At 36.8% G+C, this 26135-nt stretch overlaps 1 protein-coding gene across 3 annotated transcripts in view; it reads left to right on the top strand.

Moving 5' to 3' along the window:
* The window catches only part of LOC113116143 (transcription factor HIVEP3-like), a 67498-nt gene that overhangs the window by 22219 nt on the left and 19144 nt on the right, over window positions 1-26135 (top strand). Inside the window, exon 1 of one of the 3 annotated variants that reach the window (XM_026284080.1) lies at window positions 22736-23133. The exons of 1 other annotated variant lie outside the window; for it this stretch is intronic. The gene's annotated coding sequence lies outside the window, so the exon portion shown is untranslated. Of the gene's footprint in view, window positions 1-22735; window positions 23134-26135 lie in introns of those variants that run through there. One more of the 3 variants, XM_026284082.1, reaches the window with a different exon arrangement.

The raw sequence follows: 26135 nt of genomic DNA, 5'->3' as shown, positions 1-26135 counted from the left end.
GAAGTCTCAGATAACTCCTAACTCCGGCTCAGATCCCAACCGTTCCCACTCATGAAAAATAGACTGTTTTGGAAGGTCAGTGAAGTACCCAGTTGAATGTTTTGGCAGCTATCAATGATTTTGAATAGGCTGATCTTTGACACACGGCACTCGCTCGAGACTTCAAACCCGAAGCACCAACGGTACATTGACTGAGCCTTGGTAAAGCTCAACAGACCTATGACTAGTCATGAGTGTATGCTGGGTCAGCGACAGACTTTACAGTCTGTGAGGTGTAAAGAAAGCATGTCTGGCTCAGTCCAGTCATTGACGCTTGGCTCAGAAATGAATTTCACCCTGATGTGTTGGCCAGTCGTGAGAAACCGAGACACATGGAGTATATGTGTTTTGCTTTCTTTTTGTTTAGTTTTTTGGTTTGGTGTGGTTGGTTTTAGGTTTTGATTTTTTTTTATTGGTTAATTTTTGCAATTTTATTTATTTGAATACTGTGAATTTGAACTTTTTTTTGTCAGTGACCAAACCAACTGTAACACTAAAACACTTTTTTTTTTACAATTTCAGTATTTGCTTCACACCTGGTTAGTGTTCTGCTTTACAGTCTCTCTGTATCAGCTTTTTGCAGCTCTTTAGAAACATAAAAGGCGATTTATACTCTCTCAAGCCCTGATGGTCAACCTAGTAGGCCATTTGTAATAGCATTGTGTTTTTGTGAAGAATTCCCTCTGCACATAAAGATGGATGGGTTTGTATCTGCCTCATCCTCCCAGCCTACACCTGACCCAGCGGAGATCACAGGATGCAGTTTTGCTTTCTGCATGCAGCGCCGTTCGCCAGAGAAATGTCTGTTAATGTTTTTGTTACAAGATCGAAAGTAGGTGCAATATTAGATTCTGAGGAATTTCGCTTATCTGAATGCCTTTTGAATTTCAGGAAATTGTGCAGTGTAGCACAATCACCAGTGTGTGTTTTTGACATTGCCTTTCTTTGTCTGTGTGTTTGAATTGGCATGTACAGGCTTACATGCTGCAAACACATCATGCAGATTCTTTCGTCTGAAGTTCCTCAACCCTGCCAGGCTGTGACAGCTCCTCTCAACCGCCAGCAGGAGAGAGCGGAGTGGATGTGTACATCCATTATTTTCTTTCACTTCATCCGTTTTCTCATCTTGGAGCAGCTGGGCTGTGTCAGTAGTCTATGGAAGACAGTACCGGAACGTCTGTGCTTAGTCACTGTAGAGGTTTTTTCCCCCCAACCTCTTTCCAGCTATTTATACACAATTCAATAGCATTGTACTCGATTAATTCTATCTATAGTGATGAACAGAAACATATACTGTGTATAATTATTATTTGTGAAGTCATTTGCCTCAGTAGCAAAATAAATCCACAATAGCATTGCTATGACTTTTAAAATAAGGAACAAATATAGGGACATTGTTTTGGTCAGAGGAGTTTGAACTTAAAATTTTAATTACAAACACTCACATACAGCAAATTTTTTATAATTGAATGGCCATGGTAAAAAAAAAAAAAAAGATAGAAAAAAAGATGCACAAATTAAAGTGTTACAAATGTATATTACATAATAATAATAAAATCTAGATTTGCATATTAGATTAAAAAATTTATATTTATATGAAAAAAATAAGTATAAAATATTGATAACAATATTGTTATCACATTTTTTATATATAATACTGATCTAAAACAAGACAAGTATACATTATATTATTTTATAATGTTATTTATTTATTTATTTTAGTTTAACTCTTAATTGAGTTTTGTGTTGTTTTGTTAACATAATCGTACAAAAAAGCCATGGTCACATTAGACTGAGCACGCAATAATTACACACACACTGCTACAGTCGTAATTTGACTTCACACTCTTTGGTGTCTTCTTAAAAACACAATAGAGGTTGAGCGATATGTTTTTCAAGCCCGATACCGATTATTATATATCAAGTAGACCGATAACCGATATTTTGAACCGATATAGATGTCTGGTGTATAATGTAAAATGAATGTCAAAATGACAATAACTGCCTTCCCTGGTGTTTGTTGAGTGTTGTGCTCCCACACTGCACTTCTTACTTTTGTCTTCCTCTGTGCATCCATTTGTAATAAGGGTAATATAAAGAGAGAGTTAAAAGCAAATTATACATTCCGTCATCTGTCATTGTGTTATAAATGCGTAACATGTGGTAATAAGTATAATTATTATTAATAGCTGCAATCCCGCACCAAAATTCAAGTCCTGCTCCATGTTCTCTTCTAATAACTCGACTGTGAAAGATGCGAGAGATGTTATGTTGCCAGTGAGAAGCTCCAGCCGTGGCAGGGATAATTTTTAGTGTGCTACATTTTTCTTTTCCCCTCTTTTTTTTCAATTGACAGAAATCCGTTTTAGCCACGGAAAACTTAAATCCCTGAGTAGTATTATGTATATCATACTGCAACACAGTAATATATTTCTGATAATATCTTAAAGCTAATGCAAACTTATATTTTGACAGGTTGCCATGAGGAAAGTTTACATTTCTGTAGCCTATTAAGATGATATGACGATAGTTTTACTCAAATGAAACTCTCAAATGCTCATGAAGTGACTCTCAGGGGGAATCAGAGCAGTTCTGGAGATATTGTTCATGTATTAATGTCATCATGTAGTGAGACGACAGAAGCTGAAATCACAGCGAGCGTTGCTTTGTCTGTGTAGAAAACAAAACTGCGCATCTGTATTTACATACTCTGAGACACGCAGTACATACTGGATTCTTATTTTAATAGTATTCTTGTGGCTTAATATTTTCAGATACTAGTCCATATTGTAACTCTATTTAAGTGTACTGACCTACTTTTGATTAATTCATCTAAACTTTGGCAAATTCCGTGACATTTAGTGTAGGGGTGCTCCGATCACGACCGGCCGATCGTTAATGCGCATCTCGTCGCTGATTAGAGAACCGGCTTTAGTGACGAGATGCGCATTAACGATCGGCTGATCGTGATCGGAGCACCCCTAATTTAGTGTCATACAGTGAATTCCATTTATATGACTGGATTCTGCGATTCCATTCACGTTCTCCGCATCGCGGAAATCATAGGTAATATTGAGGTGTTTTGCAACTTCAGTGTAACGTTATTGGGATGTGATTTATTGCAACTTAAGCAACCTCTGCTGCTGCCTTTCCTTTGAGAGAAAACTGATGCTTGATTGCTGAAGCAGTGCCAGTTAGCAAGTGCTTTCGGAGTGAGAGTGAATTTCGCAATGAATGGTTGGACTAGTGACTCCCAACAAATCAGATGGGCAGTGGGCGGAGATTGCTTTAGGCCACAGAGTGGTGAGTTCTGACAGGCTGCATTAGTCAAATAGTGCGTTTTTAAAAATTCAGTTATTTTATCGGTGAATCGGTTTTGAAAATGACCGATATCGATAATCATAAAAATACTTAATATCGGCGCCGATATTTGGTGGACCCCTAATACACAATTCTAAATATAATACATCAAAAATTTACAAAAACTTGGTAATCTGCTTTTTGCACTTCCACACCGCAATCCTGGAGATTTCGTGTGGTTTTTTTTTTTTGTGGTTTTTTTATTCCACTAAGAGTTTACACTGATCTTCTATTGGTCACATGATTCATGAAACAATTTCATCACAAAACTTTGGAATGTAGTGAGAGTCACATGAAGTTGTTTCCTGTCTCCCACACTTACATGCATATGGAGTCAATAAAATAAAAAAAATTGTAGTGTGACATTTAGCCCTAACACAGCTCAGTGGAGGCCCTGTGAAGTATGTGTACTGGATGTGACTGACCCAGGGGCCCTTCTGTCTCCTGATGTGCTGGGTGTGACTGGATCTATCCATCATGCTCTTGGCATTGTGTCTTTTAGAGCTGACTCAGCCCTTCAGTCCGCCTGGAGAAGACCTACCCACCTCAACCCCTTACAGCCATGCTTGCACCCAGAAAATGGACATGTCAGCTTACCAGTAAATAAGATTAAGGGTGATCTGTGTATGTGTGCTGGAGTGTTAGGGAGGGTGGCTATGTATGTGTAACTGGATGAGGGCCAGAGGACAGGATGCAGCCCTGTTTTGCAACAGTCAGCCTGTGTCTCACACTTTCTACTCGCACTCTCAAGCCCTTCCCAATTTGCATTGAGTCCTCCCATGTGTTTCAGCTTGTGGAATATTGTATTACATCATTTAGAAAAGGTTCTTGAGCTCTTTCTGTTTTGTGACCATCCATTCCAATGTTATTTTAGTATTACTAATATATATATATATTGTTATTGTGCTCTATTCCTTTGCATACTGTATATTATCATATTATTATTATTATTCCATTGAAAAAGGTGTATGTGTTTATGCAAGGATGCAAAAAAATAAATAATGTTTGCTTTTGAACTGGTTTTCATAAATAGCCTCAGTAAGGTGTAGCCTGGCCGCAGCTCACATCATTAGATGGCATGTCAGACTCAACAAATCAGAACAGTGATTTGAAATCATCACAGAGGTTCAGTGTTTAAATTCTTTGGGATTCATTCTACTAATGTATTATTTATAATTGTCTCTGCACATCAGCCTTGGATAGAAGAATCTATTGTGTCATATAACTGCCTTCGATGGCAAAGGCTTTAAAAGCTTTTAATGTTTGGAGTTTCTGTAAAGAGTTTTACAGGTCTGGACACATTGTCCTTTTCATTAGTGAAAACTTATTGGAGCTGCATCGCTGTAAGTTTTCACTTCAGAAGCTTTCAGATATTTTAACATGGTAACTTCACTTGCACTTGACTGATCGCCTGGATTCCTTTCCAAGGTATAAAATGAGAGTAATAGACAAATAATCAGTGTGAACATTCTAAGTTGTTACACTAACAAAATATTGTACAAAATACTGTTAATGCATTTTTTAATGAACACTTAAAAGAACGATTCCAAAAGGAGGTTTTAACAGCAGGTGCCATGCAAGAACCATTTTTTTGCCTGAATGTTCAGTGAACATTTTAATGTCCTGAAGAACTTTTTCCTCCCCATTCCTCCCCATTTCCTCCTTTTACTCCCCATATTACTGCGGGATTTTGAACACTTTTTTTGTAATAATTATTAGCAGTTGACTAACCTGTAGGACATGGTGAAATGGTGGTTTTCAGATCAGCAGATACGACCAAAAGCATATTAAGGCCATTAAAATGGAAATCTGTGCTCAAAGTAGACATTTAATCTGAAGCACATTATTGTGAACCAATTCTTTCTGTTACTGGGAAAAAGGTTTGGCATTTCAATCAAATGACCTTAAACATAGGCCAGATGTTATTATATTCAAGTATTCGCTCACATTTAGCTTTCATTCAACCTTACAGAAGCCATATTTTTCTTCTTCTTTCTTTTTCCCTTGGTCTCATTATACAGTAGTTTGGTTTTAAGTCAAATAAGTTGATCAGTTCCTTGAAATAAAAAGATTCTGGCTGGAACTCAAGATTGGTGTGCTCGATAAAACCGTCTTGATCTCTGCTTCCTCTGTGTGCTCTCCAAACTCAATGCACACTGTATATTGATTTCTGAGTGCAGTGCTGGAGTTGAAGGCCTTGGCCCGTTCCCATTCTGTGGCAATTCACGAGTAGAAGAGTTTGAGAGAGAGATAGGGAGAGAGAGAATGTCTTTTCTTTGTCTCCTCATTTCTTGCTTGGAGCTGCTGAGGTCATTGGGTGGGATCCAGAGATAAAGGCCCTGGGATATCAGATATTGTGGTTTAGATTCCCTATATTGGTTCTCTCACTTTTCTCAGAATATATGATGTTGTTAAAAATTACTGAGCTTTTAGGGGTTATACAAAAGATCACAATCATTAGCAAGTTTGAAGCAGTTTTGAAGTTGCATCTGTTTTCCAGGAACGTAAATGGTAAAAGCATCGTTCCAAGTTGCTATTTTTGGTTCACAGATTCTTAAAGGGATAGTTCACCCAAAAATCTAAATTGCGTCATCATTTACTCACCTTTCATGTCATTCCAAACTGGTATGACTTTCTTCCTTTTGTAGAGTGAAGAGATTTTGAAAGCCAGTACGTTCAAAACAACACAAAACAAAAATAAAACACCAACGTTGCGTTCCATTCTGCCATCTTAAGCGAGTTCTAAATCAGAATGGAATGTAAATTTTTAGTTTGAAGCACCCCGAGAACAGCATAGGGAACAAGGGAAAACATACCGGCCAGACATTGCGTATCACCTCAAGGTATAGTTCACCCAAAGATGAAAATCATCATTTACTCACCCTTATGTTATTCCAAACATGTATGAAACCTGTACACACAAAGTTGTTTTGAAGAATGTTGGTAACCAAACAGTTTTTGTTCCCATTGACTTCCATTGTATTTTTTTCCATACATTGGAAGTCAAGTCTAGTCACCTTAATTTTAAATGCACTTTTAACCATACAAATTGTGTCAAAGCAACTGTACAGCATTAAATAAGAAAAAAGTGTGTCAATAATGCAAAAGGGGTGTTCATCATTTGATTCAGTGATGTCATCATCCAGGTCAGTTCAGTTTAAATAGTAACTGTGCAATCAAGTTGGCGATATTGCTGGAAATTAAGTGTCAGAGGCAAGTCAGAGATGAAGTCTGACCAGCAGTCAGGAAGTCAATGGGAAGTCAGTTTAGTTCCAGCATTATTATCACTGACTTTAATTAGTCCCAGGTGTGTTTTGTACATGGTTGTTTGTGAGTATAAAGTGTGCAAAATGTAGCTGTATACTCGCGTATGTGTTATAGACAAATGTATATTAAATGAAAGTAAAGTAATTCATATTACTTATTTACGGTCATGTATTATTATTATTATACATCAAACTCCTCTGATATGTGCAAATCGAGTTTTGTCTGTGTGGTGACACTGCAGGATGTTGTGTATGAATGCATTTTGTCAAGTGAACTGAAATTTAACAAAAATCCCATTCTCAGAGATCAGGGGAGCAGCGAACACTGTGCAGGAACCCTGCCAAATGGAACACACATCAAAACATCTCAAAATGTTCCACTGAAGAAAGAAAAGCATACAGATTTGGAACAACATTTTTTGGGTGAACTATCCCTTTAAAATGACTGATATTTGTGCCACATGTACCATTTAGACCCCATCAGAATCATTCAGATGTGCCCGTGGATCATCAGGAAAGATTAATGAAGCATTATGTCAGCGTTCAGACAGAAAACTGTGACTATGTCACTCTTGGCTCCATAACAGCAGGATGTCGTTGTACAGCACATTTAGAGTATAATGAAGACAGGCTGTGAGCTCAGTGGATCAGAGCCCTTCCTCATCTACATTTCCTCCACACACACACACACACACACACTTATACATATCGCTGCTCTTCAAGCAGCGGGTAGATCAGACACAGAATAGGCAGTGTTTTAAATTGTAAAGCGTCTTTATTGGAGTTCGGTGCTTGACGGGTATTAAATCGGTTTGACAGCATGAGGCCAAAGTCAGCAACCCAAGGACCTATAAAGACAGCATCATAAACCTCAGGTGTTTTTCATACGTGAATTTTGTAGGATTTAAAAAAAGGTTACACCCAATGCATTTAATTTTTTGCAACTAAACTCATTTTGAGCTGACTGGAACGATCTCTCTGGGGTGCCGTAACATTGACATCCTCCTACAGCTGTTATCCTTTGTCCTTGTCTCTGCTGTATGAAAAAAGTATGCCTTGCTGAATACAGATATGCATTCTCTCAGAGTTAAATTTGGAGATGTTGCCTCTCGAATTGTTACACGCCTTCCTTCTGACTAGGTGTGATGCATCAGCGTGTGTGAGGTTATCTTGCTTGACGTGTTAAAAATAGAAACCAAGCATCCATCAAAACGTTGATGTGCAACATTGTTGACAGTTGTGGCTGGTCAGGTTAACAAACACTCAGATTAACACGATAGAGATGTCATTTATCACTTGATAGTTTATTGTTAGGACATTGCACTGCTGCTACCCTTGTTTGACATTTTCAGTTTACTTGAATTTCATCCAGTCCTCTTAAATGACATCCTCCTTGGCCTAAAGGTGAGGGATGATGGAGATTTGGCAGTGAACAAAGGTTTTTGCAGGCTACCGGTGTATAAAGTGAATTCACTTTTGCGGCGAATTGAAAGGAGATAATATAGCTTTTTTTTTTGCAATGATAGAAAGTACATATTTGTTTGTTTGTCTGAACTTGGGTTGCCTCTTCTACTGTAGACAGATTTGTGCATTATAATGAATGAGACTGCATGATTTTGGTTTGTTTTGCGTCATACTACAGGTCACTTTAGTTAATTTTTGATGAAATTTCAGTCATAAAAATGTCCATTGTCCGTAATGAAGTGGTGTTTTGAGCACAGCTTCACTTTACAGAATCGCTTTTTAAACCATCTTACTTGATCAGTTGTGAAATCTGTGGGGAAATCTTTCATCCTCACACAGAATTCTTTAATGCTGAATAACCGTAAATATGACCACGCCTTAATTCATTTTTTTTTGTTCTCCATTGTATTGCAGTATGTCAAGGATCATTTTAATTTAAACTGGACACAAAATTCTAAATTCCAGCCTAGTACTGATAAACAAATCATTATTTTCATTTATGGCTGATAACCTATATTCCAGATTCTACACTAATTTCTGCTCTGATTGGCCAACTGACCCAGTACATTGTGATTGGCTGAACACTGCAAGCACTTGTTGGAAATGTAACGCCCATTTCCATAAATGTGAGCTTCATCTTTCAAAATAAATGCAAAAACAGTTAATAATGTCCCTAATTTTATCATCAGTTCAAGCTCGAAAGGGATGGAGAGTCGACTGTGTGACCCTGTCTGTCTCTCTCTCTCTCTCTCTCTCTCTCTCTCTCTCTCTCTCTCTCTCTCTCTCTCTCTCTCTCTCTCTCTCTCTCTCTCTCTCTCTCTCTCTCTCTCTCTCTCTCTCTCTCTCTCTCTCTCTCTCTCTCTCTCTCTCTCACACACACACACACACACACACACACACACACACAAACATACAAACACACACACACACAAAACTCCACATTTAAACATTGCAGTCAAGTCACCTTTAGTTATATAGCACTTTTAACAATAGATTTTAAAAAAGCAAATGAACAGCATTATATAGGAAAATAGTGTGTCAATAAAGCAAAAAGGCAGTTCATCATTGAATTCTATGATGTCAATAGCAATAGCAAATAGTTAAACTAATGACAAGACATACTTCCAGTAGCTGATTCCGAAGCGTCAGATTATGCCAAATGCGTTGCAATTGTATGTAATCTTACTTAATCTTGTAAATGCTTTTGCTTTTGCCTAGATACACACAGCATCTCCATGACATGACTGCTTCAACACTAACTGCAGTTACTGAAACCACACCTTCTTTCTTTGCGTGAACATTTGGGTGGCATTATGCAAATATTTCCACATATTGACGTAGACATGTGGGGGCGTGTTTGAATGAGCTGATTTAGGGGGGCGTGGCAGAGTCTTAATTTTGATAAATAATATCTCTCTTGATTTGAGACTTTAGTCTTTCCAACTTTACAGATCTTCTCCATGAACCAAGAGCTTGTAACACTCCAAAGAGAAAGGAATAATTGAAATCGCATCATATGACTCTAACTATTAGTGTTAGCTGACTGCAAAGGTAATCTAAATGTAAAAATAGAGAAAATTATTCAGTATTTGCATATATATTCGTATTGACAGATAAAAAATAATAATAGTAATAAAAATGTAATATCATCCAATAACTGAAATGCTACAGTACATAAATATTGTGCATCCTTAATGGGGGTGGGGGCCCTAAATAATGGGGTAAAACAGAGGTACGATATTAGTAGTAGAAGTAAAGTTACTCAACTATATATGGTGTGTAGTTTTATTTATTTATTAAGTTTTATTTTGATCTGCCTACTTGCATCATTTGGTTCCAACTGTATTTAAAGTGAATCCTGTAGAACTTCATTAACCAACAGCACCAAAACCAGCTAGCTAAACTCTATGAAAGTGCATCTTTGGAGATGATTATTACTTCTCTACACCCATTTGTTCCCAGTGCTCAAGTAGTAGTCCCCTTTTCCCATATGTGTTGGTATTGGTTGACACATTGACTCGCACACACAAAGAAAAAAAAAAAGAGAAGGAACAAAATCGATACACAACAGAAGCTCTGAGCCATCAAGCAGAGACACTTATACTGTATGTGCCCTCCTCCCCACAAGCTCTGAGTCAAAGTGAGAGGGAAGATGAGATCCTAGGGGTTTTGTTTGAGAGCTGCTGGGAGCGACAGGCCACGTTGGAAGTGAGGTCAGATTTCCCTACACAGATTTTTATGAGTTGATGACAGCTGCCAGAGTGTGGTGCCAATCCCCCTGACAAGTCATGTGACCCCTGGTGCAATTACTTGAGACAACCCTCAGCTTCTCAATGACACATGTGGCATAGTATGGAGATGTAGGCTAAAGTTGCCCTGTCAGCAGTCATTCAAAATGCATTGCTTGTACAGTAGATCAGGGTTTTTGCTTCAGCCCATGAAAGGGATCCCCAACCACTCCTGTTCTTCTTTGCTGCGGCGATGTTACTCCAAATCCACTCGCTCATATGGTAGATAACGTTGCTTCTGGTTGAGTGTATGTGACCACATCTCTGGAGTCCATTCTGACCTGATTCCAGACCACCAGCGAGCCTGGCTAGCTCCTCTGACACACTTATGCCTTGTTGATGGTGGAAAACTGGGCCAGTTGGGTTTGTAATTGAGAAGAATCTTTCCCTAATGCCAGAGAGGATTAGTACTGCCATATCACATCATGCCAGCTTCTCTTTAATACATCCTCATGACCATCAGCCACCCCATAATTTTTTTACATATGTGATAGCTGTTTAAGCTAATGTGTATTTGTTGCCAGGAAGTATACAACAGTTAAAGCGGTCATATCACATTGCTAAAAATAACATAATTTAGTGTAATGCAATGTGTTTGTAGTTTAAGGTTAAAAAAATCACATTATTTTCCACATACTGTACATTATTGTTGCTCCTCTATGCCCCGCCTTTCTGAAAAGCGAGGAGTACGCTGGTTGGCCAGCTATCCAGTGCATTGTGAGTGGTCAAATTTCTCAAGCGTATGATGGAAATGTTACGCCCCTTTTGTGGACTTTGAACAATTAATTGCTGCATTGAACGATTATGTTATTGTGGCTTCCGTAATTGTAATCACGATTAGAAATTTGATTAATTGTTCAGCCCTATGTTGTGTGTTCCAGTGTGATAAGACAAAACCAATGAAACCCATTACAAACGAGGCATTTGTTGCATCCAGTGGGGACATAATTACTTATTGATTTATGCTGTCTTTTTACGCATTGCGTTGCGTATCGCGCTGCGTAAACATAAAACCCTTGTCTGAATTTGTGATTTGAGAAATGACAAACAAACAACAATGCTCTACTCTACACTGCTCAAAATCTCGCATTTGAATTGTCAGTGGCAAATTCTTTAAATATGTAAACATACATACAGGCTGTTAGTCAGATTGGCCTGATTGTCCTTGCAAAGTGGGAATTGCCCCAAACACACAGTGTCCCCAAACATGGAGGCACCTTTAATAAAGCTGACTCTAACAAGTTACTGGTATATAACAGTGATTTCATGTTGAACCGTTTGGTTTAAATAAAATAAAGCAAAAAAATGCTAAAAATGTTAAATGCTACAAATACATTTAGGCAGCAGAAAATGATAATGTACAGCATCAAAAAAAATTATATTCATTTTAAGATTTGAAAAGATCATTTAAAAACTACATTTAATTGGTTTTATTACTGTTTAGTTATATTATCTGAGCTTCAGATGAAGGCAAAGGTCATGTACAACACTTTTTTTATATTAATACTTTTATTTAGCAATGATTCATTAAATAGATAAAGTGATGGTAAAGACTTTGCATTGTTAACATTTATACGATTACATTTATATTTCATATACCGGTAACTGCTTTTTGTTTGAACTTAAAACAAAACCTCAAAATCCTTCAGTTTGTTGTCATGAATCCTACAAAAATATGAATCAACACAACTGTTTATCATTAATAAGAAGAAATCTTGAACACAAAATCAGAATATTGGAGTGTAATGCCTGTTGAAATTCAGATTTGTCATCACATGAATAAATTACACTTTACAACAAATTAAATTTTTACATTTTGTTTATTTATTATTATATATTACATAATATTATTATATCAATTGTTATTCATATTTTATTTAATTGTTTATTGTAATAATAGTTCATAACATCACAGTTTTACTGTTTTTTTAATTGTACAATTTAAAAATGTGAATAAATGCATTTTCTTTCAAAAAAAATTTTTTTTAAATTACAATGACCCCAAATTTTGAATGGTAGAATTAATGTAAAAAATGAGCAGAAATGTGCATGCACAATTAAATATACATTTTCGAACGAAAAAACTAATATTTGCAAATATATATGGCACAGATATTATTTTGTATAAGCAAAATCTCAGATCTCCTACTCTGATTTAAAATGAATGACTTCCAGTTGCTTTGTCACTGCAAATTGCTATCACCCCTTAATGGGCATTAATAATAATGACCTAGAGTTACTCTGAACTATGAAACATTAGCTCACTTTTACAACAATGATTGATTGATTTGCCTACAGGAGGAGAAGGTTTAAATTATCTGTTCATCATGATTTCTCTCCAAAATGCAGTATAAGTGTTCTGGTGGTGAATGAGTTTGCTTGCCCTTAACCCCTGGGGTGCTTTTTAGATCCCTACTTGAGAAATACCTTTTTAAATGATATTTGTCTGCATGTGTGTGTTCGTACGCCAGCCGTACGCTCCCCACAGAGGCCTGCAGTGCAGATCAGTCACAGTCAAACCTCTGTTTCTCTGTGAGCTCTAATAGTGAGCCAGGAGACCTGAGCGAGAGAGGATAGAAATAGATGCCAGTGTCAGGGGAAAGTCCTCAGGACGGCTCTCATCCAGGAACATAAACCACAGAACGTAAAGTAACCTATCCTGGCTTAATGTGTCTCTGAACGACAGCTAACTGCGAATTAAGCCTCATTTTGTTTAGGCTGTTTGTATAAGAGAAACTACCACCAAGTCACTGACATCCAACCAGTGTGCCCTCATTGAAAGCTAATTAAGCGTTTCCAATGGGCAGATGAGAGTTGTTTTTGTTTTTTTTCTCCATTTAGCTTGTTTATGTCTGAGGCTCTTCCTTTTCTTTTTCTTTCAGGCAGTCATTTGTTGGGCGTGAATGTGCAGTTTATTTGCGAAGACTAAACTGCAGTGATTTTTGCACTGCACTGATGGCTGCCATCGGTGATTTAATGTTCGACTGGCTGAACTGTCCCTAATATTATTGTCATGCATGATTTACAGTGTCTTTAGCTCAGCACTCGATGAGAGATGGATAGCAGATGGCGCACAACTGTAGATGTCTGCTGATTAGGAGAACTTGATGAGAAGATATCTGCTGTCTTGCAGGGTATGTTAGTGTGTTTGATTAACGCAAACAGAGATAGCCCTTTAGGAATGAGAGCCTTACGGGAAATATGCTCTGCGTGATATGAGCTGTGCAAACAGCTGTGCAGGCGAAATGAAATAGATTCGTTTTTCTATTAAAGCTAAAAGTGACTTGAATTCCTAAAATGACAACTTCTAGATGATTGCAGCAGGCAGTATGTGACCCCACTGCTGTATATATGAATAGAAGAGGACGATTTTGTCCCATGAACTCTGATAAACACTTGAAAAGCACTGGTAATCTTATGTAGCCCACCAGATTTAACATTTGGACATAAATCTAGAAAGATAAACAAGTCTTTTAGCAAAGAATAGGCAAACAGAGAAAAGTATGATTGAGTTAAATACCGGTCTCCATCAGTTTTACGGTACAACCCAATGCTAATGCTCTTATCATTAGCCCGATATATATTACATTTATAACCATGTACATGATGTCCTTTTGAGGGTTTACAGTAGGTGTTGTCAATGACCACTTATGTGACCACATTATTTCATTTACAAATCCATTGGCAAGCCTTAATAAAAAAAGTTTTTTTGGTTTTCACCAGGGATGTATTATTTTGTAATACATGTATTATTATTGTATCCATTTCACCAGGGATGTATTATTTTATTAAAATACAGGAAAAACATTAAAACTGTGTAATATTACTACAATGTTTTCTATTTGAATATATTTTTCAATGTAATTTATGAAAATGTATGAAATTTTAACAGCCATTATTACAGTCTTGTTATTATTACAATGCCACATTATTCTTTAAAAATAATTCTAATATGTTGATTTGGCGCTAAAAAATGAATTTCAAGCTCAAAAGAGCATTTATTAAAAAAAATAAAACAGCTTTACTATACTCCTTGTTAATTAATAATTTAAAAAATAATTTATTATAAAGTTTAAATTTTCTTTCAAAATAAAATACAATTCTAACTGACCCTACAGTATGTTTGAACAGTGGTGCATATACAGTATGGATAATATAATGTATTGGACTAATGTTTCATAGATATTAAATCAGCTGTTACTACATCGATCATTCACTATAGATATAATTACAGATATTAACTTGTGTCGGTCAACCAGATAAGAATGTTGTTCAACCCCTAACCTCAGCTCGAAGCTGAACACTAACCCTAACAGTTGAATGGGTGATGCTCTATCAGCACCTTTAGCTTGTCAATGGGATAGTACCCTTAAAGGGATCCTTTTGTAAAGTCCTTTTCTCTGTTCATAGATGGTACATATTAGTATTTTTTAGGAAACTACGCACACAAATGGGGTAGATAAGGTACAAAGGTGTAATTACTTTAAGGAACAAAAATTATACTGTTCCAGCTGTGGGTTTAGATCAGTCACGTTCAGCGTTTCTTTGACCCATTTTGATTTTTTGTGTTTGGTTTGTGTGATGTACTACTCACTACTCACTGGATTAGTCTGGTGCACTTGATTCATCAGCCAATGCATGCAAATGATGGAGTTTTAATATGTTTGTTGATATATGATGTCAAAAAATGTGAGTTCGTCAATCGTGACCTTGGTTGTGTTTGTTTTTTCTTCACACGTGTTTGGAGAAGCTCTGTTCTTGTGCCAAGTTAGAAACCAGACTTGCATATTTTATGATGCTTCCGTTATTTTTACACTAAAGAATTCCCTCTTGGATCATGGTCAGGTTGATGTCTTTAAAAGGAGCTAATGTCTAAAATAATGACTGGTAGAGTAAAGAATTAAAAAATCAGCTGCAGCTTGACGCAGGCCGCTACAGATGCCCTCACCTGTGCAAGTGAAACCAGTTTTGTTCTTTCTGACTTCATGCCCTCTCTTTCATCAATGTAACTTCCTGCCTAAGTGACCACTTCCTGGTATTGACAGTCATGTCTCAGCAAGTTCAAGTTGTTGCTGGGGAGTGTATAGAAGAGTGTGTGTTGTGGTTTCCCTGTGTTTTGAGTCTTGTCACCCACGCAGTGACGAGTGAAACTTGACGGCTTCGAAATGAGTAGGTGGCTTCTAAAAGTGTGACTTCCTCCTTCTATTTTTATCACTTGTGTTCTCTTCCCATGGCATGGCATGCTTATTTCTCTCTCTCTTGATTTTTTTTCTTCTGCTAAGTAACTTGAGATTCTGATTGTTGCCATGACAGCTGGAAGTTTGTGTCAGATTGTCTCATTTTGCCCCCTCTACTTTCACAGACGTCCTAGTTCTTTTTTTTTTAATGGATGTTTTCTTAACATTCTTTTCTCCCATCTTCTCCAGTATTTTTTGTGTTTTTCACAGAGAGAGCATTTTCTTGTCCCACATAATGGCAACACAAGCAAAACCTCTATAACGTGACCCACAGATGCCGACAGTAGTTCCTGTAGCTGAACTGGTAACACCGGGGTCATGTGTCCAATTCCCAGGGGGGAGACACATACCAATAAAATGTATCTTGAATGCACTGGAGTGTCTGCTACAGGCATAAGTGTGATGTAAATGATAGGGGAGGATGCACAAGTGCTGTATTACACAACACATAACACCGGAGAGCTTCACTCCTACTCATGCTTCTGCTGAAAGCTTCAAGCTGCAGTATTGCACTGTGCCACCTGAGTTTGAACAGTCTAGATTCGTGTGTATTTTGAATTTGGCATTAAGCCCAAAACTTTGGGGGAATTTTGGCTGCTTTTCTGAATACTCTGGCTCGGTGAAGAGAATTGTGAGGGATATTGGTGCTCTAGTGCGATGCGGACTACATACAGAATCAGGATTACTATGTTCAGACATAATCATATCACATATCCAAGCCAAAGAGCATCCTTATTGATCGATCATAAAACAAAAATGGCTTGCATGCAGCAGTCCATCAGGATCTCATTCACATTAGGCCAATAGGGTGGGAGGAGATCCCTGTGGATCCCTGTCTGTTTGCTTGGCTTATATGTATATATGTGTCTTTGTGTGTGACGTTTTAGACCAGATGTTTGGAATATTTTTTTTTTTTTAATTTTTAATGTTTTTAAAAAAAGAAAAAGTCTCACAAATGCTGCGTTTTATATATATATATATATATATATATATATATATATATATATAATAAGAACATGACTATTGTGAAATATATTTATCATTTAAAATAACTATTTTATATTTTAATATAATTTAAATGTAATTTATTCCTGTGATGCAAAGCTGAATTTTCCTCTTTCATTACTCCAGTCTTCAGTGTCACATGATCCTTCAGAAACCATTCAGATATGCTCAATTGTTATTCACTTATGACTGGTGATTAATTATTAATAATGGTTATAAATGGTTCTATTAGTTACTACGGCATAATTCAAATGTAGAAACTTTGGTTGTTCAATGAGCGGAATTTATCTGCATTAAATAAAACTTATTTTATAAAGTTAAATAATTAAATAAAAACTTATATAAAAAGTTAAATTGCATTAAATAAAACTGCATTAAATAAAACTTATCTATATTTATACATATCCAAATATAAATGTTCCTGTATTTATCATATTTTTTATCATCAAATTATTTATCCACTTATTTACACCAATGCACATTCTGTACATTTTGTGTTTGTTTGCATGAATGCATTTGGTGGATGCTTTAATCCAAAGTGACTAGTCCAAATGTTCATGGGAAATGGTTTTCTAGTTCTAGCCAGTTGAGTTACAAAAGCAGCTACTATAGTGGAGCTACTAAAGTTGCAAGCTCAATTCTAGGTAGGGGTAATTGAAGACCTGGTCTTCAAGAAATCAGAGTCTTGGCCCACCATCATTGCAGATAAAAAGCAAGCGTCTATAAACCCGAATAAATTGAGGAATTGCTGGTTTGTTCTTTTCTTGAACCCCAAAAACCTTTTATCTATTTAGTCTGACATTTGAAATCTCTGTGCAAATATTTTCATAAGCAGATCCATTTTTACCTTTAACTTTTTATAGGTCCTCATTTTGTGGGCGGCAGTGCAAAAATACATTTCATCTGTCTGCAAATGCAAGACCGCTAATTTGATTTAAATTACAGTCCAGGATTGGGCCAAAATGACATAAATGTCCCTCGTAAAGCTTGATACGTACACGTCACATCACATCGCCCATCTAGCAAGTATAACTTATGTCGAGGTTACAAGATTACCCATGCAACCTTAACAACAGATAAGCCTGTCAGGTTATGAGAGAAAATGGTGTGGAATTACCCACATAACAGCCACAACGAGGGGCACTGTGGAAGCTGGTTCCAAACCAAACTATCTCTGTGTGCCATCAGGGGTGTTTATTCACTTTTTCATGTGTGGGTGTTATATCGTTGGGGATTCAGGCTATTTTTGACTTTCAGTCCCCCACCTTTAACCATCTCCCCTCTGGAGAGAAGCTGGGTGGTGACAGTTGAGGAGACAAAGGCCTCCTATACCGTTCTCGCCCAAAAAAAAACAAACCATCATCACTCCCACTACAGGAGAACACTAATAGAAGTGAGGGTTTAGCTGAGGAGGCTGGGAAAGTTTTTGCCGTAGTGCCAGCATTTTCAGTCCAAGAATCCCTTTTTAAATCCCTCTAAATCTGTGCTCTCTAATGACATTGATAAACGATGGATTCAATTCTTCTTAAAGAGCCACTTCAGCTTTTGAATCGGTTACACACTGACCAGTTTTAGTCCTGTTTTAGGGTGCTTAAAACATTTTCTGTACACGCAGTTTATAGGGCCCTATGGAATATATATTTTTTTTTCCAAATTAATTTTTTTAGACTCCATTTTAATTGTTTAATTACATTTTATTAATCAGAAAGCATGTCTGATTAATTCAAATCATGAAAATGTAAATATTAAACAGCAATTTATTAATTACATTTTTATGGCCTTCAGATTGTTTTTTTTTTTACCAATTTTTGATATTAATAATCAAAAGCATATCTAATTAATTGATTATTATTATTTTAATCCAGAAATACTGTGTTTTTTCTGGTAAATATATTCTGGTAAAAAAAAACAAATCTGGTAAATATTTGTGAAAAAGTTATGTTTTAATAATTTTATTAGCAGTACTAGTACTATGATTGCATTTAAGTAATGTTTTTTCATGGTTTCTTTAATTTAAACCGAACATTTGTTTTGACGGGTTACCTTGAACACCATTTCTGTTTGAATAAATTGTTTAATTTGTATATTTGTTTATTTGTACACAATTTTAAACGGGGCCCGTGGGTAAAACCTGAACCGGAGCCCCGCCAACCCCAGCTACGGCTTCAAGTCAGACACAGCTGCTGCTGCCACCTTATGACGATAGATTTACACTTCAAATTAGTCTGTCATCGATGACAGTAGCTCATTGGAAAAGGATTGAAAATGCCCTTCATTTTGAATAAAGGCTGCTGCCTGCCAGCTGCAATCACCAATAAAAAACATTGTTGCATGTTTATATGTTTACATCTCGTCATAAATATTGTTATTGCAAATATTCTTGAAATATCGTGATATAATTTTGAGGCTATATCGCCCACCTCTACTGGATCCTATGATTCAATCCGCATTTCCACATCGCAGAAATCTAAGGGCCTTAAGTTTAATTAAAACCGAGAATGGTGTCCGTCCGTATTCTATAAATTACTTCTTTAAATTTTCAAGACCCCTCCTGTTTAAACTGTTGCTTTAGTGCCTGCAGCTGAATTTCCGGAGAAAACGCATTAGTTGCATAAGAGCCTAAATGAGAATAACAAACAGGAGTCATGTGGAGATGTCACCCTGGAGGTACAGACTAATGGCAAGCTTTTTCATGCATGCCATTCCACCTGAAGGAAATGCGATACCTGACTTTCAGCAGCCACAAAAAGCTCATTTTTAGTAGTAGTGCTCACTAATTGCTATTGCTCATACTTTGGGTTAGGCAAGGGCAGGATGACCAGGTGTAAAATGACCAAACGTGCTTCCTATGAGACCAGTCTGAAAAGCTGAATTTGAGCTTTGTACTACAATAGTCTGGGAATGAGAATTCATAGAGAGGGCAGATGATATTTGTAGAAACTTCTATGTGGAATCTTTGTGTTACAAAGCCACTCCCTTGAATTCTTGACGTACAAGGTGGTGTAAACACCTGGTAAAGGTAGTGGTCCTTACACACTCTTTCATGCTTCTACAAATGCTTGAGCAGTGAGGAGCCTCAGGCTGGAACTGCTTCCTAGAGATGTTCTAGTTTGTAGAAACAGCACGTCTCTAAATCTACTTTTATTTTGTAATCTCTGTAGCTATTATGATATCAAGGTTTTCCAAGAGTTATTTTCATTTCGGTCAGGTATGGATTATGTTCTAATTCAATGCAGTTGATTTTATTTCATATGCTATCTTATATTGTCAACAAGGTCCAAGGACCCAGCTCTCTTCGTATACTGTGGCAACGGAGATCTCGCTCTAACAGGACAATCCGTCATGCCATTGTTGTATAGCACTCGGCCTGTTGATCAGATTTACAGAGCCTCTGTTGTCCCATATCTTCTTGGAAAAACAGAAGACAAAGAGATGACGGAAATGTGAGTTCCCCTCCCAGAGGGCTACAGTATGGGCAATGCCTGGCCACAGACCCCCCCTCCTTTAAATAGGCTGACCATGGCCACAAAGATCACATTCAGACAGACACAATACACGCACGGCCCCAGGGCCGGCACACTGCCCTGCTCCACATGACTCTGAAGGTCAGACAATCATTTGGGATAATTCATAAAACAGACAGAGAAAGAAATAATGAAAGAAATAAAGAAATGGGGGTAGGGAGGTTGATTCAAGTGGTAAGAGATGAGGTAGAAAAACCAAACTGTAAAAACAAGTTGACTTTTATCTCTAGGGCTAATATTGTTGTTGAAAACTAGTTCCAGGGTCCGTATTACTGTATTATGATATATTTATGTCCATGAAATTTGCATAAAATTATTTTTATAATTTATTTTATTTTAACAGCAAAACGTGTCTCCTTAAATTAATTCCAGGGGCCAAAATTGACCTCTTCTGGCAGCATTTTATTTATCTGTGACCCTGGACCACAAAACCAGTCATAAGGTATATTTGTAGCAATAGTCAACGATACATAGTATCAGTTGAAATTTTGCGATTTTTTTTTTTTTTTTTTTTTTTTTTTTGTCTAAAAATCATTAGGAAATTAAGTAAATATCATGTTCCATGAAGATATTTTGTAAATTTCCAACTGTAAATATATAAAAACTTAATTTCTGATTAGTAATATGCATTGCTAAGGACTTCATTTGGACAACTTTAAATGCAACTTTCTCAATATGAATATTTATTTTATTATAATTGTATTATTATAATATTTTTTTTTTTTTTTTTTTTTACAACTATTCAAATATACAAACTATACATAAATGGGAAGTGTATTATATATTCAGCTTTTATATGATTTATAAATCTCAGTTTCACAAAATTTACTTGTATGACTGGTTTTGAGGTCCAGGGTCATAAAAATACAATGTATTTGTCAAATATTTCATGAAAGAAATATATAACATTGTGTTTTTATTTTATTATTTATTAAAAACTGTTCATATTAGCTACACATTCAACAAACTTTGCCCCTGCATTTGAAATATGTCAGGGGCTAATTGCATCAATTGCAAGTGCCATTTACACTTAGTAAAAATAACACATTTTCTTAGCGATATCACTAATTTCACCATCTACACAACTGGATCTGTTGTTAAACTAGTCGTTTGTAGTGTTGACCAGCCAAGTCACACATTGGGGGGCAAAGTTAGTGTAAATAGCCTCTGCCAACAAGGCGGGCTATTTGCACTTAGTGTAAATAGACACTCAGTTTAAATATCTATTAAATTATTTTTTTTGTTTGTTTATTAATCCAGAAATTTGTCAATTTCTTTAGTAAACAAAGGGTGATATCAGTTAGTCAAAGCTGCTCTTTTTCATGCTTTTTTATTAGATTTTGTTTTTGTTTTAGCTGATCATTTGTAATAGAATGTGCTGGTGTGAATTAGCAATCAAGAATCAGAAAAACCTGTTGATTTAAAAGCACATTAATAAAGTGTTTTTGGTGCCAATGGTGTCATGAGTAGGCAGTTCAATTCTCCCTGGATTCTTAGTGCTTGTGTAATTCGTTCACTGGGAAAGCCCCATTTGAAGTGTGTTGATTCATCGGCCCACAATGCACCGTTACGACTCTCTGTCTGTGCAGGCAGGAACATTTGTGAGCAGCAGCCCTGGAGGAATTTCCTATAACTGTGACCTGTTTTCACGCTCAGGAGTCTGGGCATGCGCACATGTGGATATGTGTGTGGACTACTAGAAGTTCCAAAGCTGAGAGAGCTCCACCCAACCAGTGGTCTAGCTCATCATGATGTTATCATCCAAATATGGCTGCACTTTTTAACTGAACAGTGGAAGTTAAGTGGAAAGAAGGCCCAACTGAGTTGACATGACGGTAATTCACTAACCATAAACCTACAAATTCCCATCTGTGTAATGACATCATATGATCTCCTCATCTGTAGTTCTCAGTAGTCACTGATTCATATGTACTGAGACAAAACAATTTACAACGTATAATGTATCTAAAGCATTAAAAAAAGAAGAAAATCTAATAGTATAGGCCCTAAGATCTTTTAATAGATTATTTTGTTCATTAAGCTTGCATTAAATCAGTCAAAAGTGAAAGCGAAGGCATTTAAAATGTTACAGACTATTTCTGCTTAACGTCAACACTGTTCTTTTTAACTTTCCGTGCAGCAAAAAAGTTTCCACAAAAATATTAAGCAGAAATGTTGATTCTTTTTTTTTTTTTCAATATTGATCATAAATATTTCATAAGCACCAAATCTGCATATTAGTCAGATTTCTGAAGAATCATGTGACATAGAAGACTTGCCATAAGGAATAAATTACAGATTAATTTCCAACTATATTAACATGGAAAACCTCATTTGAATTGTAATAATATTTCACAATTTTCAGCTGTATATTTTATCAATTGCAGCCTTGTTGAGCAAGACGAATCTTTTGAAAAAAAAAATGCGTTAATTTTCTAGTGATAATATCTGATTCATGTCAAAGTGTAAATGTACATACATAACCAATTCTGCATTGTGGCTTAGTCAGTTGGTCATCACAGCAATAAATCTCTTAGCTGTCCTTGTGCATGGAGGAGAAGCCTGTTATTCAATCACTGTAACCGTTTTCATTCACACACCCTTTTCGTCACCTCGTTCCTGCCATGTGTCTCCATGTCTCTCTCACACCCACTCGATTTCTTACTCCTAGTCTTTCTCACTCTTACTCTCCCCCTCCCATCTCTCTCTGTCTTTCTCCCCTCCTCCTCCTCCCCCTCACTCACTTCACAGAAGTACACCCACTCAAACACAAACATTCATATCCGCTGTGTCGTTTGGTGGCTTTCATTCATGCTTTAGCAGTGTGAGGTGGCAGAACTCCTCAGGTAATGGACGGCACTACCTCCCGTCTATCCGATCGTATGCTCGGTTCTGTTTGGAAAATGAACGCTAACTGGAATTACTAGACAAAAAGAGATCAGCCTTCAGAGTGAGTATTTCACTGTTTTTGTTAACGGAGCGTTTAAGTTTAATGTCACAGCATTTTGTGAGTGCATGGTGTCTGAGTTACATTACACAAGACTGTGTGTGTGTGTATGTGTGTGTGTGTTTCAGTCTTCTTTTTCAGTAAAGAGATCTAAACATCTTATGCAGTTTTCAGTTTAAGGCATAATTAATTTACCTTGAAATAATGACATAATTCCCCTTAAATGAAAGTCCTGTGATTTATAAACTTAAGCTTATCTCATTCCAAAAGCTTTTGACCTTTTTTGTGCTTCTACTTTGATTGTGTGAAAATAAGCAGCTTGGACAATCTGTTAAATATCTCTCATTCAAGAAACAGATGTAAACAGGCCATTAAAATAAATAATAAAATAATTTTAGTTTATTGTCATTTTATTTCTATATATATAAGTATGCATGTATGTTATATAAAATATATATTAAATAAATTCATGAAACTGCAAATTAATAATAAAATAAATGGTATTACACAATGTGTCAAAAACGTGTATATATGGTGCTCCACTCATGACATGAAGAAGAAAAAATGGCTATCTTGGCCACAAATTAATAATTAGTTCCCACGACTTAATTTTTGTCCATGTTGTACTAATTAATTTTAACTTGCTGCACAGATTTAACTGAACCTAGATAGTGGGAACAAATTGCAATCAGAACAAACCATGATTGTGGGAGCAATCATGGCCACAGCATTTTTTTTTTTCTTAATGAGGTTTAGTAGGAAAATAAAAATAAATGACTAAGAATAAAAAAAAAAAAAAAGCAGTGTTTTCACATGTTCTTTGCATCCAGGGAAATTCGCCATAAATGACTCATTCCTTCATTTGTCTTGCATGTTCTACACGTTTTCAAGAAAACCTGTTAACTAAACATTTTCTAAGGATCTGTTGAGTTGAAACCGCCTGAGGCTGTGTGATTGTAGGCTCTTTAGGCGAAACACTATATCGCACTCGGTGTCTTAGTGTGTCAAATCTGATAAACTTGAACTCTTAGCAGTATCTGAGGCCCTTATTTTCCTTGTCTTAGTTAGAGAATCTCTCCATCAGGAAGAGGATGTGGAGTACAGGTAAAGTGCACTTCTGAAAAGCCCTGAGAGGCTTCCTCATTAACGCTGCTTTGTTTTTGGAAGGGTAAAGCCAGGAGAGACCTGAGAGGTGGCGGTAACGAGGGAATAAAGAAGCTCAGAAATGCAGCCGGAGTATGACTAATCATATCAGAGGGCTCAGCGGCGGCTGTGTGGGCCGGCCCGTGCGCTTGTTAGAGTTCTGGGGGCCATCTGATTCACCGTCGCTCCCCGTTAGAAGCACTGCTTGATTCACTTCCTAATGTGGGCGGAATTTTCCTATCAGCCCTGTGCTCTGAAAGCCGAAGGGTGAGGCGATTGACGGGCCCGTGAGCACGATGTTGTGGGTGGCTTTGAAGACTGAGCCGTTCCACTTGTTCCTCTGTGAATGTAAATGAATGAAACTCGCACAGCTCATCTTTCTCATTCTTTGTCTCGGGTTACTATGGAAGCCCTGAGTGGCCGTGTTTAGCAGTACGCTTGAAGTAGGCATGTGTCACCCAAGTGTTCATTTATTTATTATTTTAATCTTAACCTTTTTAGTTAACCTAAAAATGAAAGCCGCTTTTATTTACACAGTTGTTGCAAAATTTTCTCACTTAATTACAGCTGTGTACAATGCAAAGATTCATTTTGAAGAATGAACTTTAAAAAAAAGAGCAAAAACACTATAAAGCTATGATAAAAGTCTTGTGTATGGTTTTTCAAATCTTCTGAATTTAAACGCTTTGATTTGAGGAATGGACCAAAATGCATAAATTTACTTGAATTGTCTAAGTCACTGAACTGTATCAGTCTGATTTGTGAATGAGTCATTCGAACTGGTTTAGTGCATTGGTTTTGAAAGAATGATTGGTTCATAAACATCTCAACTCTCAGGATCTCTAAAGATGAATGTCAAAGACTTTTATCTAATAACTACATTAATTTTGGGCTGTTCCACAAAGAAAACAATGACTTCAGAAAACCATAAAGTAGTCGTAGACCACGTGATACTTTTTATGTTGCTTTTTGAAGCTTAGAAGTATCAGGAAAACTTTTTTCTTTTTTTTTGGAATGTAAGAAGTATTTACAGAATTATTTAATTTTGGGGAACTATTTAAAGGTGCCATATGCAGAAATTGAGGTAAAAATATCCATAACATGACCTACACGCATCAAAAGAATGAGAAGAAATAAGGGCGATGATGTCATAAAAAAAATGTCAAGTTATAGTGCTGCAGAGATATCAACCTTAATTAGCATTAGCATTACTAGCCCCGGCCCGACAGGTGTTGTAATACCAGTTTCGGCCGTGGGAGGCGGTATGCGGGCAACATATCCACCAGCCAACCTACAATACACGAATAACTCGCAGGGCTTGTGGGCGTGTACTTGAACCTGATGTCAATCATGTGGAAAGTACAGCCCACTACTTTCAGTTCAGGGAAAAGAGCGGAAGGATAGCTGAAGCCCTTGGCAAGAGACCAACACCTGCTACAGGGAAACAACCGCACTCGGAATCACAAATCAAATCCGATAAGAATACCAGATTAAACATCGGCACTGCTTTTAATCCCTGGAGACAACTGATGAACCTGAAAGAAATGAGGTTCGATTCCGAACTTGCAAGTTAGATGCTGTTAGTATTTCGCTAGAAGTTTGTTTTATATGTTTGTGTATTTGTTTTCGGGAAGTTATAACATAGAAATGTATCGAAGGCTGTTCGATAAACGTGCTAATGTTAGCGATGGCTAACCGTAGCTGCGTTTGATAATTAGCTAGCTATAACTTAACATTACCCATTTTATTATATAGGGCTGTGCATGTCTTTACTCATGTACATCTCATCAGTAAAGACGCTCCTGTAATTAGGAGTATATCTCAGCACGTGTGTTCAGATCAGGATTGCCAGGTTTTCACAA

This window comes from Carassius auratus, chromosome 16 (assembly GCF_003368295.1).
Source record: "Carassius auratus strain Wakin chromosome 16, ASM336829v1, whole genome shotgun sequence".
Lineage (NCBI taxonomy): Eukaryota > Metazoa > Chordata > Actinopteri > Cypriniformes > Cyprinidae > Carassius > Carassius auratus.
The sequence above is the reverse complement of the archived record's forward strand: the minus strand, read 5'-3'. Positions and strand labels throughout refer to the sequence as shown.